This window comes from Salvelinus sp. IW2-2015, linkage group LG22 (genome assembly GCF_002910315.2).
Source record: "Salvelinus sp. IW2-2015 linkage group LG22, ASM291031v2, whole genome shotgun sequence".
Taxonomy (NCBI): domain Eukaryota; kingdom Metazoa; phylum Chordata; class Actinopteri; order Salmoniformes; family Salmonidae; genus Salvelinus; species Salvelinus sp. IW2-2015.
Window position 1 is genome coordinate 27,863,689 of NC_036862.1, and position 15,837 is coordinate 27,879,525.

At 41.1% G+C, this 15,837-nt stretch overlaps 1 pseudogene; it reads right to left on the reverse strand.

The window, feature by feature from the left end:
• Positions 1–671: 671 nt before the first annotated feature.
• Positions 672–6,274, reverse strand: LOC111982707 (interferon-induced GTP-binding protein Mx2-like; annotated as a pseudogene).
• Positions 6,275–15,837: the final 9,563 nt, after the last annotated feature.

A 15,837-nucleotide genomic window follows, 5' to 3' on the forward strand; every position in this document is an offset into this window, starting at 1 on the left:
CCCCTATTTCCAAGAGGTTAACAATACATTTGTGGAGTGGTTGAAAAACTAGTTTTAATGACTCCAACCTAAGTGTATGTAAGCTTCCGACTTCAACTGTATATAATATACTGTATGTACACATATTAAATATTACTGCCTACAGACTAAGCTTTGTACTTTTACTGTACCATGTATCAAGGCACAAGGCGAGATCCAGATGCAGACACAGGAGGCAGATGGTTGGTGTCTTACAATGTTAACTAATCCAAAAACGGGTAGGCAAGAGAATGGTCGTGTACAGGCAAAAGGCCAAAACCAGTTCAGAGTCCAATAGGTACCGAAGGACAGGCAAATTCAAGGTCAGGGCAGGCAGGATAATCAGGCAGGCGGGAAAGTAGTCCAGAGTCAGGCAGTGGTCAAAACCGGGAAGACTAGCAAAAGAGAATAGAAAATGAGTACGGGGAAAAACACGCTGGGTGACTTGACTAAACATAGAAGACGAACTGGCACAGAGAGACAGGAAACACAGAGATAAATACACTGGGGAAAATACGCAACACCTGGAGAGGGTGGAGACACTCACAGGGACAGGTGAAACAGATCAGGGCGTGACACCATGAGGAGTGGGACGAATTCCGACCTACAAAGACTGTGCCTTTTGTGATCATGTCATATCACAGAATGTCAGTTTAAATAATACCTGGAATGAGTTTCAGGACCTCCAAGGCCGGCTCTTGAAGTCCAAAGACGTGCTTTTGAACTGCATGTTCATATATACAACAGGCACTGAAAGTTCCCTTCCACAATGTTCTTTATCGTAGTTCTTTATCATGGTTGCCACCTTGTTGTGGACTGAAATGATACCTAGAACCAAGAGACAGAACAAACAACTGAGTGGAATACAATTTTGTTGGGCTATAAAGTTGTAAGCAGCCTTACATCCTGTCAACTGCAAAGCATTAACTATGATCAGTACAGCAGCAACATGAAATCTAATGAATACAGGACTTACGTCTTACGTGATCCTTTGGTTTTACTGAGAAAACTATCCCATTGTTGGAATACAGGATGCATCCTTCCCAGTTCTGCATAGTTCAGGAATCTTGTCAATGACATCCTTAAGTCTCTAGAAATGTAGACACAACCACGTTGTCAAGTATTTAATAAGAATTTCAAGTGTACAGATCTTTCTGATACTGTTGTATTATTTCATTCTATATTTTCTTGTTTCTCGTTTCCTGGATCGAGAAACACTCGCTAGTTTCTCTGTCTATACATCTGGTACCAGAACCAAAATCAAGTAGCTGACATGGTTCTGGGTGCTGAGATTAGTGGCAACATGATCCTAATTTCAACAGTGGAATATAGATTTGAACAATTATATGAAAAGATTATTGTTCACATTATTTCTTCAGGTTTCTGTGTACTCATCTCCTTCAGTTAGGGCCCCATCTTTTTACGTTTCAGTGGAGGACCTGTGCTATACTTATTCAGTACTGTTTTAACAGTCTCAAGATGCTCTCTGATTTCGTCTGTCAAGTATGGCAGTGATGTCTGTTGGGAAACAATTAATTGAAGTTAAGTAGTGTTCTTAGCATTGAATGTAATTGTCAATGACAAGTTAACAGTCAACTTAACTTGATATGATCTACCAGATCTTGTGTGAGCTTGGTGGAAAGGCATTGTATTGTAACCTTGTTTTGCTCAAGAAGTGGACTGTAATTGAGATGCACAGACGTGTGTATAAACGAGCCATAAACCAATGTGAGAATAAGTTTCCACATGCCCTTAGCAGTAGTACCGCCATGGCTGTTTTTGATGCATTTTGTGAGTCCTAATAACTCTGCCATTGTGAAAGTTATTTCCAAAAACACCTGGGGGCCCATTTTAAATCCCCTGTAGGTCTAAGCCTTAGATCACAATATCTACTCAGCTAACATATGGCATTGTTTTAAGATAGTCATAAAATTTATAATTTTGCCATTTGATTAAGATCTTTTAGGGCTTTTAAGTAAGGTTGTGAGTAAGCTTTTCACGGTAAGGTGTATTCGGCGCATTTTATAAATTTTATTTGAAATATATACAAAATATTTGATCAAACATTGAATTGGCCTTTACTGTTTTAGCCCATTAGAAACACATTGAATAACACATTTGTACATGGCAACACAGAGTCCCAAAATAAATCATATGGAATAAGGTTTTGAAGTGTGTGTCTTAAATCTGAGAGATTTAAGAAGACACCCCTGAAGCTTGTATCATGGAGCAGAACAACTGACACCGCTGTGTTCGTGAGAGTCTCCCCGTTCGATATTGGTGACATATTAGTTTGTAGCTCCAACAGTTCGGTCTGGACAGTTGGTTTTTTGAAAAGACCTCTTTGAAATGAGGATGTCTGTGACAGAGTTCAGACGACTGCCATAAAGCTTGTGTATATCTTACAGCAAAACAGCTCACACTGTCATATTCTTCAGTCTAATCTTTCAATGGTGGTGACTTCAGTTTGTAGCTCAAATGCTTTGGGATTTACAGACGATTTCGTACGCAATAGCTGCAAACTTTATATCAGCAGAAAGAGGGGGTTGAACTGCAGCCACTACAAGCAATGGTAAGTCTCTAGCCTAAACACACAGGGAGCTAACTATTCAATATTCAAAATCAGGACCCCCCAAAAACCTGTTCTAGTTGCATCTACCAAATTTTTGGTTTGGTAAGAAGAACCAGGCTTATCACTTTTGTTTGACCATGGAATTTAAAGATAACTACTTGTAAATGTTCAATTATCAAAACTAATGACAGACGATAAAGGCAAGTTAGCAGATCTCAAATGTCTGGTAGTTCTGCAATTCTAGAAGACTTTTGAGACCAGCTGGTATTTTTTATTTAAAGATGTCCTTTCCAGCTTAATTCATAACGAATTGCCTTTGAATTATATCACACATATCTCGGTTTTCCTACATTTTATATTTATTTGTCTGCAGATATAAGCGCTGGTATGAAAAGTGGGGAGATAAAGCAAAGCAGTGCGACACAAACAACAACACAGAGTTACACATGGAATAAACAAGCGTACAGTCAATAACACAATAGAAACGAAAGAAAGTCTATATACAGTGTGTGCAAATGGCGTGAGGTGGTAAGGCAATAAATAGGCCACAGTAGTGGAGTAAATTACAATTTAGCAATTAACACTGGAGTGATAGATGAGCAGATGATGATGTGCAAGTAGAAATACTGGTGTGCAAAAGAGCAGAAAAGTTAATAAAAACAGTATGGGGATGAGGTAGGTAGATTGGGTGGGCTATTTACAGATGGGCTATGTACAGCTGCAGCGATCGGTAAGCTGCTCAGATAGCTGATGTTTAAAGTTAAAGAGGGAAATATAAGTCTCCAGCTTCAGCGATTTTTGCAATTCGTTCCAGTCATTGGCAGCAGAGAACTGGAAGGAAAGGCGGCCAAAGAGGTGTTGGCTTTGGGGATGACCAGTGAGATATACCTGCTGGAGCACGTGCTACGGGTGGGTGTTGTTATCGTGACCAGTGAGCTGAGATAATGCAGAGCTTTACCTAGCAAAGACTTATAGATGACTTGGAGCAAGTGGGTTGGTGACGAATATGTAGCGAGGGCCAGCCGACTAGAGCATACAGGTCGCAGTGGTGGGTGGCATAAGGGGCTTTGGTGACAAAACGGATGGCACTGTGATAGACTGCATCCAGTTTGCTGAGTAGAGTATTGGAAGCTATTTTGTAAATGATATCGCCGAAGTCGAGGATCGGTAGGATAGTCAGTTTGACTGACACACAGTATGACTGACACACAGTAACAATTAAACTGCCCAGACAATCAGTGACTTTTATAGCTGACTGATATGTTAAGGGCAGTGAAAGCAGCTGATTCAATGGCCTATTGGGATCAACATTGACCACCTGGTATGAAGTGGTGCTACAAAAATTGTCTAAAGTGGTGGTGGTTTTTTAAGAATTCCATTTCCAGTCAAGTGGCGTCCGCCAAAGAGATCTTCTGGATGATATCACTCTGGCCAGGGCATTTTACGATGATATAGCCTTTGTTCAGGTGAACAACTTGGCCATTAACACTTTTTAAGATGTCTGGCTCTGCTCCTTTGCCAACCAAGTCTGGCTTGATCAGAATTTATTGTAAACACAGTACAAATTGTATATCCATATTTAAAAAAAAAAAWTTCATGAGAGAAAAGGGTGAGGAGTTCAAATAAACAATTGTGATAATATCCAGAGTCCTTGCACCTTTGGGATCCACTGAATGTGCCGTTCTCAATGCTTCAGTTGTTGCTATGTCAACATTGCATGGCACTACTACCAGGTTAATGGTCTCTTGTTTTTTAATAATATTCAATATAAGACGTCTGATCTAAATCGACATGAAAGACCAAAATTGGTAAGAGTATTATCTGTTGAAACAGACTGCTAACATCTGTCAGTGATACATATGTAACAGTTTAACTTTAGTCCGTCCCCTCGCCCCGACCCGGGCGCGAACCAGGGATCCTCTGCACACATCAACAACAGTCACCCACGAAGCATCGTTACCCATCGCTCCACAAAAGCCGCGGCCCTTGCAGAGCAAGGGGAACCACTACTTCAAGGTCTCAGAGCAAGTGACGTCACCGATTGAAAGGCTATTAGCGCGCACCACCGCTAACTAGCTAGCCATTTCACATCCGTTACACATAGTCAATCTGAGACAAGGAGAAAATAACCATTCAGTTACTATAGGGCAAGACATGAGTTAGGCTTGACGCATTGATGGACCAAATACTAACCGTTAGACTACTTTAATCTCTTCACTGTCCAAATAAATGTGGAGAGCACTGTATATGATTCAGTGAAGTTAACAAGGTTCAAAATGCACATTAATAATAGTTACATCGTCTATATACAGTATCTACGTCCTCCTAACCCCATTAATTTTGTGACACTAACCTGGTCACCAATATCCTCTAGTTGGTCTTTGAAAGGTACAGTGGTAATCCCAGGTAGATCAATAAGTGTGACGTCACATACATCAGGAGACGTGATCTCCAGCGTGATCAGGTCATCACAGATCCCAACACCATCTCCGGCTAGAGTATTCTGAGCTTTAAAAACAGGTAATTGGGTAACATTATTCACCCCTGTAATCGTACCTTTGTGAATTTGACTATCTATTGAAAACTATAAGCCAACATAAAATGACACTGTCAGTATGTATCTACTGTATATTTTGGGGAATATAAAGTGACATTTAATGCTTTACATTCAGTTGAAACTGGCATACCTGTTCTGACATGAATCTCAACCAATGAGGGGTCCTCAAAAGTCTCCAATATCCCTTGATAACAGATKTTTACCTTCCATTTGCCTCCAAAACTCTTCCTTAGTTTCAATTCCAACAGACACCTGGTGACAATACCTAAGAGGAAATAGATTTGTTTTAAATAAAAGTTGCACCCAATTGGTATTTGTTATGCAATATAAGAAATGCAGCCTATAAATTGTAAGAGAACATTTACTGATCTAATGATGCAGTAGCAGATGCATGACAACATGTTTCTTCACACAGCACTGACTTGAGGAAGACCCCGTTGGGTACAAACATATTTCTCCATGCGTCTGCTACTCTCTACTCAAGATAGTTTTCATCTGATCCATCTCACCACTTCCTCTGCATAGTGCCACCTCAGATTTTTTAAATGTTTATTTTTTATTAAACCTTTATTTAACTAGGCAAGTCAGTTAAGAACAAATTCTTATTTACAATGATGGCCTACCCCTAACATTGCTGGGGCAATTGTGCACCACCTTATGGGACTCCCAATGATGGCCGGTTGTGATACAGCCTGGAATCAAACCAGGGTCACTAGTGACGCCTTTAGCACTGAGATGCAGTGCCTTAGACCGCTGCGCCACTCGGGACCCCAAGATAATGCATCCAGCACTGGTCTCATACCACAGCAATGGCTGGCAATGTCAGGTCCTTCTCGATTCCAGTCGATCTCTGAAAATCAATGAGTTCGARGAATGGTCGCACTTGTCTATCCAAACGGCTGTAGAATACCCCACTTTTCATACCAGCGCTTATATCTGCAGACAAATAACTATACCAAGCAAATGTAGGAAAACTGAGATATGTGTGATACAATTCAAAGGCAATTCGTTATGAATTAAGCTGGAAAGGACATCTTTAATTTGAAAATGGGAAACAAACCTGGATCAATTGTTTGGATTTCAACTTACCTTTCCTCATCCTCAGAACCTGCATCTGGTCTGTACATTGCTCGATGAAACACAAATGCACCAAGAATACATGTAAGACTAGATGTCATTTGTTCTTGAGTTATAACTTACATTTTTCATAAAAATAAAGTAGACTTACTCAGTATTGCTCAGTTGTGTTTGTCAGAGTATAAAGAGCACACTGCAGAGACCTGTCAATATACCTTTGTACTGCAACAATGTGCAAAAAGGTTACTACCCCAGAATGGACACAGTCTGTAGCATCAAAACAATGTCCACGTACTGTAAAGGACTGGCATTATATGATCATCTGCTGATTTCAAAGAAATATAAACGGGGTGCTCCAGTTTATAATAAAGGATAAGGGTCAATCTATGCACTCATCTAAGGCCTGACTACTATTCAAGAGTAAAAAGGGTAGCAAGCATTCAAACTGAGAATAGACAGCGTAAAATTATTTTGGGAGTACCATTAAGGTTGAATCAAATCAAACTTTATTTGTCACATGCGCCGAATACAACAAGTGTAGACCTTAGCCCCTTAACTTCTCTAGGGTAGGGGGCAGCATTCGGAATTTTGGATGAAAAGCATGCCCAAATTAAACTGCCTGCTTCTCGGGCCCAGAAGATATGATATGCATATAACTATATATATAGTTTCCAAAACTGTTAAAATAGTGTCTGTGAGTATAACAGAACTGATTTGGCAGGCGAAAACCTGAGAAAAATCCATTCAGGAAGTAGGATTTATTTTGGTTTTGTAGTTTTCTATTCAATGCCATTACAGCATCCATTGACTTAGGACTCAAATTGCAGTTCCTATGCCTTCCACTAGATGTCAGTCTTTAGAAATTGTTTCAGGCTTTTATTCTGAAAAATGAGGGAGTAAGAGCAGTCTGAATGAGTGGACTCTGCCGTGTCACAGAGCTTTTTCATGCGCGCGACCGAGAGAGTGCCGTTCATGTTTACCTTTTATATTGACGACGTTATTGTCCGGTTGAAATATTATCGATTATTTAGGCTAAAAACAACCTGAGGATTGAATATAAACATCGTTTGACATGTTTCTATGAACTTTACGGACACAATTTMGATTTTTTTGTCTGCCTGTTGTGACTGCGTTTGAGCCTGTGGATTACTGAAGAAAACGCACGAACAAAACTGAGGTTTTTGCATATAAAGAGACTTTATCGAACAAAAGGAACATTTATTGAGTAAATGAATGTCTTCTGAGTGCAACCATATGAAGATCATCAAAGGTAAGGGATTAATCTTATCTCTATTTCTGACTTGTGTAACTCTTCTACTTGGTTGGTTACTGTTTGTAATGATTTGTCTGCTGGGCTATGTTCTCAAATAATCGTAAGGTATGCTTTCGCCGTAAAGCATTTTTTAAAACACCGTGGTTGGATTCACAAGAAGATAATCTTTAAACCTATGTAAAATATGTTTTGTTTTCTGAATTTTTATAATGACTATTTCTGTATTTGAATTTGGCGCCCTGCAGTTTCACTGGCTGTTGAAGAGGTGGGACGCTAACGTCTCACATACCCTAGAGAGGTTTTAAGGATCGAACCCTTTCTTTCAATTTTCACCTAAAATGACATTCCCAAATCTTGCAGCCTTTAGATCAGGCATTGAAGCAAGGATATGCATATTCTTGATACCATTTGAAAGGAAACACTGAAGTTTGTGGAAATGTGAAAAAATTTAGGAGAATTTAACATATTAGATCTGGTAGAAGAAAATACAAAGAAAAAAAGAATAGTTAAAAAAAAAAATTGTACCATCATCTTTGAAATGCAAGAGAAAGGCCCTAATGTATTATTCCAGCCCAGGCGAAATTTAGATTTTGTGCACTAGATGGCAGCAGTGTATCTGCAAAGTTTTAGACTGATCCAATGACCATTGCATTTCTGATAAAAATGTTTTTTAAAATTCAAAAATATAAAAAACTGAAAAGTGATGCGTGCATATGTATGTATTCACCCCCTTTGCTATGAAGCCCCTAAATAAGATCTGGTGCAACCAACTACCTTCAGAAGTCACATAAGTAGTTAAATAAAGTCCACCTGTGTACAATCTAAGTGTCACATAATCTCAGTATATATACACCTGTTCTGAAAGGCCCCAGAATCTGCAACACACTAAGCAAGCCGCACCATGAAGACCAAGGAGCTCTCCAAACAGGTCAGGGGCAAAGTTGTGGAGATGTACAGATCAGGGTTGACTTATAAAAAAATATCAGAAACTTTGAACATCCCACGGAGCACCATTACATCCATTATAAAAAAATTMAAAGAATATGGCACCACAACAAACCTGCCAAGAGAGGGCAGCCCACCAAAACTCACGGACCAGGCAAGGAGGGCATTAATCAGAGAGGCAACAAAGAGACCAGAGATAACCATGAAGGAGCTGCAAAGCTCCACAGCTGAGATTGGAGTATCTGTCTATAGGACCACTTTAATAAGGCTAGGTGTCCCGCTAGCGGGACAACTTCCAGTGAAACTGGAGGGCACTCGATTCAAATAAATCATAAAAAAATATGGATATTAAACATTTAGGTACATACAAGTGTCATATCAGTTAAAATATTAAATTCTTGTTAATCTAACTGCACTGTCAGATTTACAGTAGGCTTTACAGCAAAAGCATGCCATGCGATTGTTTGAGGACGGCGCCCACATCAAAATATTTTTCCACCGGCACAGGTTTCATAAATTCACAAATAGAGGTGAAATATTCACTTACTTTTTGAAAATCTTCCTCTGATTTGTCATCCAAAGGATTCCAGCTACAAAATGTAGTGTCGTTTTGTTAGATAAAATCCTTCTTTATATCCCAAAAAGTCTGTTTAGTTGGCGCAATCGATTTGAGTAATCCACTCGTTCAATATGCAGAGAAAGGAATCCAAAAAGCTACCGCTAAACTTTGTTAAAACAAGTCAAGTTTCTATTTAATCCTCAGATACCCTAAAATGTAATTAAACTATATTATTTAATACGGAAAGAAGTATGTTCAATAGGAAAACGATATTAGCAGGTGTCCTCTTCGTCGTGCACGCAAACATGAATTTCCAAGTCTGTGTCCCTGTAGTAAAACTCATAATTTTTCCTCGTTTTGGAAGAAACAAGCCTGAAACCTTGAACAAAGACTACTGACACCCAGTGGAAGCCATAGGAATTGCATACTGGGAGATAGATTAAATTATTTCCCTATACGTTCCATTGGAAGAGCATGGGCTCTCAAAATGAATAAAAATCTGATTGTTTTTTCTTTGGATTTTCTCCTACCATATCTATTGTGTTATAGTCTCCTACATTATTTAAACATTTCTACAAACTTAGCCTGAAGAAGACAGAGCTGGGCTTTACGGAAGAGTGGCCAGAAAAAAAGCAATTGCTTAATTACCGTGAAATGCTTACTTACAAACTCTTAACCAACAGTGCAGTTCAAGAAGGGTTAAGAAAATATTTACCAAATAAACTAAAGTAAAATATAATAAAAAGTGACACAATAAAATAACAATAGAGGCTATATGCATAGATAATAAACAGCGAGTAGCAGCAGTGTATAAAACAAATGGGGGGGGGGACTCAATGTAAATAGTCCGGTGACCATTTGATTAATTGTTCAGCAGTCTTATGACTTGGGGTTAGAAGCTGTTTAGGATCCTTGTGGTCCTAGACTTGGCGCTCCGGTACCGCTTGCCGTGCGGTAGCAGAGAAAACAGTCTATGACTTGGGTGACTGGAGTCTCTGATAATTTTATGGGCTTTCCTCTGACACCGCCTATTATATTGGTCCTGGATGGCAGGAAGCTTGGCCTCAGTGATGTACTGGGCCGTACGCACTACCCTCTGTAGCATCTTACGGTCAGATGCCTAGCAGTTGCCATACCAGGTGGTGATGCAACCGGTCAGGATGCTCTCAATGGTGCAGCTGTAAAACTTTTTGAGGATCTGGGGATCCATGCCAAATCTTTTCAGTCTCTTGAGGGGGAAAAGGTTTTGTTGTGCCCTCTTCATGACTGTCTTGGTGTGTTTGGACCATGATTGTTCGTTGGTGATGTGGACACCAAGGAACTTGAAACTCTCGACCTGCTCCACTTCAGCCCGTCGATGTTAATGGGGGCCTGTTTGGCCCGCCTTATCCTGTAGTCCACGATCAGCTCCTTTGTCTTGCTCACATTGAGGGAGAGGTTGTTGTCCTGGCACCACTGTTGTCGGTGATCAGGCCTACCACTGTTGTGTCGTCAGCAAACTTAATGATGGTGTTGGAGTCGTGTTTGGCCACGCAGTCGTGGGTGAACAGGGAGTACAGGAGAGGACTAAGTACACACCCCTGAGGGGCCCCAGTGTTGAGGATTAGTGTGGCAGATGTGTTGTTGCCTACCCTTACCACCTTGGGGCGGCCCGTCAGGAAGTCCAGGATCCAGTTGCAGAGGGAGGTGTTTATTCCCAGGGTCCTTAGCTTAGTAATGAGCCTCGTGGGCACTATGGTGTTGAACGCTGAGCTGTAGTCAATGAATAGCATTCTCAGATAGGTGTTCCTTTTGTCCAGGTGGGAAAGGGCAGTGTGGAGTGCGACTGAGATTGCATCATCTGCGTAGCTGTTGTGGAGGTATGCGAATTGGTTTGGGTCTAGGGTATCCGGGAGGATGCTGTTGATGTGAGCCATGACCAGCCTTTCAAAGCACTTCACGGCTACTGACGTGAGTGATACGTGGCGGTAATCATTTAGGCAGGTTACCTTCGCTTCCTTCAGACAAGGTAGTATTTTAAGAGAGCCCCTACTTACTTACATTCAAAGGTAAATTAACATTAATTTGGCATTTAGCTATCAGCTGATCATTGATGATTGATGTAAATTCGCTAGTTAGCTAGCTCAATTTATTTGACTGATTGTGATTTACCTCTGTCTTTCTGCCACGCTCAGCTGTGTGTATCAGCCAACAATACTGAATATTGATGATAATGTAGGCTAAATCAAGTGTTAATCAAATGTCATGCTGCTGTGGCAGTACTGTTGAAATTTCAACTAGGAAGCTAGCTACACACACTTGACCAGTGACCGCATCTCTTAAGGCATGCATGTGGATACCTAGCGCGCAATCGCCGTACAGGGCAGACTGGGGAAAAGGCTCCAAAGGATCCATAGAGGGAAGATGAACCGGCGCAACCAACAGTACGTGGTGGGGGGTTGCAAACTTGACTACGACTTGCTGGCAGTGGGTTCCGAACAACATTGACAAAAAACATACACCAAAAAATTATTTTTGTGGAAATTATACCACCAGACTGGAATGGCAAAGGGACATGAGCTCCGCAAAGGTAGAGCCCTATCTGTGCACGTGCCTGGGTGACATACAACAGACTGTCTGAGGGAGCTACAGCCATAAAGCCCTTAAAATATTATGTGATTTCCATAGTGGAAGGCGAACAAATTCCATATTTTTCTTATTAATAATGTTCCCTATCATCCATGTGGTATTTTCTTCTTATTTTTTTATGTTTCAGGAATCATGGCCCTTTGATTTTAAACACTCTTGACTGGGATTGATTTATAAAGGCTTGGCACAATGCTATGGTCCAAACAGTGGGATTCCTTCTCTATCACGTGTTGTGTTGAGGGCTATTATGTTTTAGCATCGAATTACAAAATCAAACGTAAAAATTGTATTTTTCTTATTAATAACGTTCCTTGTTGTCCTTGTCGAGAAGACGGAACAACCCACAGAGTAAAACATATTTGCTCTGATCCACTGCGGGGACAAAGTCACCAGATGCTTGCTGAGTGTGGATTCAGTTGATGCCTGTCGTGCTCCAGCTCTATTTCTGCCCCATGCAGCCTCCTTCATTCTCTCTTCTCCCTCTGCGCTGGGTCTCTGGACCTCTTTTAATCACCACCCTGACAGCAGATTGCAAATGACATTAGTTATCAATCTATCAACCCATCACTGCTCTGCTCCCCTACCCCCATTCCGAGAGGAACCACCAACCCATGCGCTCAGCATCGGCAAAGTTAATCACAAACGCCACAAAGAGAGAGAAGGGGAGGAGGGAGAAATGAGACAGAAAATCTGAAAAAACATTTAGCATTTTAAATAGCTGCACCACTCCGAGTCAGCTGAGCCCCATTAATTAAAGGACACGGCCCGTCGCAGCTGAACTGAAATCTCCCTCCTATTCACTGTAAGACAGTGTCAGGGAGAATTATATTTTTCTCCCTCACAGTAAACCACGTAATCTGGGCTACAGTATCATAATTGGATGAGGATGATTTATGCTAGGCAGAGGGAGAGCAATGATAGGGAAACCCTCTGCGCTCACTCACTCAGTGAGGTGCAGTAAGTGTAACAGGTCTGGCCAGTTATTCACTCACACCCATCTCCATCCTCATCCCCCGCCCAGAGTTAGGATTTATATTTGATTTACATTTTCATCTCACAGGATGAATTATCGATGACTTATTCTGGCATGATTGCGTAATTGAGGAGAGTTTAATATGCACACCATTTATCTAGTGGAGCTGAACTTGTAATAGGATAATCATGTGCTCGAAGGCTGATACCACAGCCAACAGAATACACAATATCCTGCTCTAAAGTGTGAGGTGTGCTAGCCTCAAGCCTATCCTATATGTCCAGTGGTAAGAATTTCCATTCAGAAGTGTTAAGAAGAACAGCACCAGTATGTGTGTGCGACCTGTAGTACTCTGGCTGTTGCATGCTGGGATTCTGCTCCTGGCAATCTACTCCCAAACGTTCCCCAGCTACCTGCCCTCCATCCTCCCCCCAGCAACTTCTCCCCAGAGACGCCTTATTGTTTGAACAAAAATGTCCACGGTGTCTGTCTGACTGTTCAGTTGAAATGGAGGTTTGGCTTGTACTGAGCGTAAGCAACTGAGAGAGAGCAAGATTTTTAACATTCACAAATTGATTTTAACAGATCAACTGCTACATCAGCATTGTACCAATGGCCTCATCCCTCCAGCTTTCTCGTACAAATTGTGACAGCACCTGTTTTTGTAGACAGCAGGGCGTAGTATTATTAATTTACACAGCTTTCTATGTTGCACCTTGTATAGAAGGAATCACAGGACTAGGCGGAATAATTATCATATCACAAATCTTGTAGCCCACAGCTGAAGTCGGAAGTTGACATACACTTAGGTTGGAGTATAAACTCGTTTTTCAACCACTCCACACATTTCTTGTTAACAAACTATAGTTTTGACAAGTCGATTAGGACATCTACTTTGTGCATGAAACAAGTCATTTTTCTAACAATTGTTTAGACAGATTATTTCACTTAACTCACTGTATCACAATTCCAGTGGGTCATAAGTTTACATACACTAAGTTGACTGTGCCTTTAAACAGCTTGGAAAATTCCAGAAAATGATGTCATAGCTTTAGGAGCTTCTGATAGGCTAACTGACATCATTTGAGTCAATTGGAGGTGTACCTGTGGATGTATTTCAAGGCCTACCTTCAAACTCAGTGCCTCTTTGCTTGAAATCATAACCATCATACTGCTCAGGAAGGAGACACGTTCTGTCTCCTAGAGATGAATGTACTTTGCTGCGAAAAGTGCAAATCAATCCCAGAACAACAGCAAAGGACCTTGTGAAAATGCTGGAGGAAACAGGTACAAAAGTATCTACATTCACAGTTAAACAAGTCCTTTATCAACAAAACCTGAAAGGCTGCTCAGCAAGGAAGAAGCCACTGCTCCAAAACCGCCAGAAAAAAGCCAGACTACGGTTTGCAACTGCAAATGGGGACAAAGATCGTACTTTTTGGAGAAATGTCCTCTGGTCTGATGAAACAAAAATAGAACTGTTTGGCCATAATGACCATCGTTATGTTTGGAGGAAAAAGGGGGAGGCTTGCAAGCCGAAGAACACCATCCCAACCGTGAAGCACGGGGGTGGCAGCATCATGTTGTGGAGGTGCTTTGCTGCAGGAGGGACTGGTGCACTTCACAAAATAGATGGCATCATGAGGGAGGAAAATTATGTGGATCTATTGAAGCATCATCTCAAGACATCAGTCAGGAAGATAAAGCTTGGTCGCAAATGGGTCTTCCAAATGAACAATGACCCCATGCATACTTCCAAAGTTGTGGCAAAATGGCTTAAGGACAACAAGGTYTTGGAGTAGCCATCACAAAGCCCTGACCTCAACCCTATAGAACATTTTTGGGCAGAACTAAGGAAACGTGTGCGAGCAAGGAGGCCTACAAACCTGACTCAGTTACACCAGCTCTGTCAGGAGGAATGGGCCAAAATTCACACAATTGTGGGAAGCTTTTGGAAGGCTACCCGAAACGTTTGACCCAAGTTAAACAATTGAAATACAATGCTACCAAATACTAATTGAGTGTATGTAAACTTTTGACCCGCTGGGAATGTGATGAAAGAAATAAAAGCTGAAATAAATCATTCTCTACTATTATCCGGACATTTCACATTCTTAAAATAAAGTGGTGATCCTAACTGACCTAAGACAGGGAATTTGTACCAGGATTAAATGTCAGAGTTTAAATGTAGTTGGTTAAGGTGTATGTACACTTCCGACTTCAACTGTATATTAAAGCAAATGTATGAGAATTGTGTAAATACAAATATAAATCTACTTTTCTGAACCAATGAGGGGAAAATGTCAATGTCCCATTCCTCGAGTCAATTTCCCCCTCTTTACGTGTCATTTGTTGAGGCCTGATAAAGTGATAACGATGCTAAATTATTTCATAAGRAGCTTGTTAAACTATCAGAACCGGAGGAAATATATAATAAAAAAGCAGCAAAGAAGCTGAGTGGTGATAACATTTCCACTAGTGTTTGGGGAGGATGCGTGGCTAATGAAATGGGCCACACAGGGGACATGCTGCTGATACAGGGGTAATTACAGAGCTACTGCTGCTGCTCCTCACCGCCCCCAGGCAAGACTTAGGCATAACTAGGAGCAGCCTGCGGATGGGCCTCTCCATATCCACCATCCAACCTCGTGTCTAAAACCCACTAATACCATCCAAACAGTGGGTTGCCTTGCCTTCTCAAGTGCATCAGCCCTCCACAAGAGGCACAGATTACATTCCACTTGGAACTGTTTTAATCAGGGGAGGGCGTGGCACCACACTGCAGAGCCATACATCCTGCAGATTGTTCATAATCAGCCCATCCGGCGAGGAGCCAGGCAGCCGCACAGGCCTATTGTTCCAGCAGCAATTAGCATACCGGTACGTTAATAGGACTGTGTGTGGAACTCTTCAGAGTAATTACAGTGTCGACTCACAGAAGGGTTCTGAGGGTTGGATACAACAGCTCATCGATTACAGCGAAGAGGGGAACAAAATCCATTTGCAGCCGGAGTATAGTTGTGAAGTAAATGAGGCTATCGAATAAAGTGTTGCTGTTGAGTGAATCACTTCCATGAAAATAAACATTTTGAGAAGAGAAACAAGAGAAATATGACTGTCAGTCAATGGCTAAAGGTATTGGCTGTTCCAAGCCCTGCAAATGGCCCAAGTGAACAAACATGATTTAACAACAGCGATTCCAACAATATGACTGGAATTTAAACACCTGCAGAGA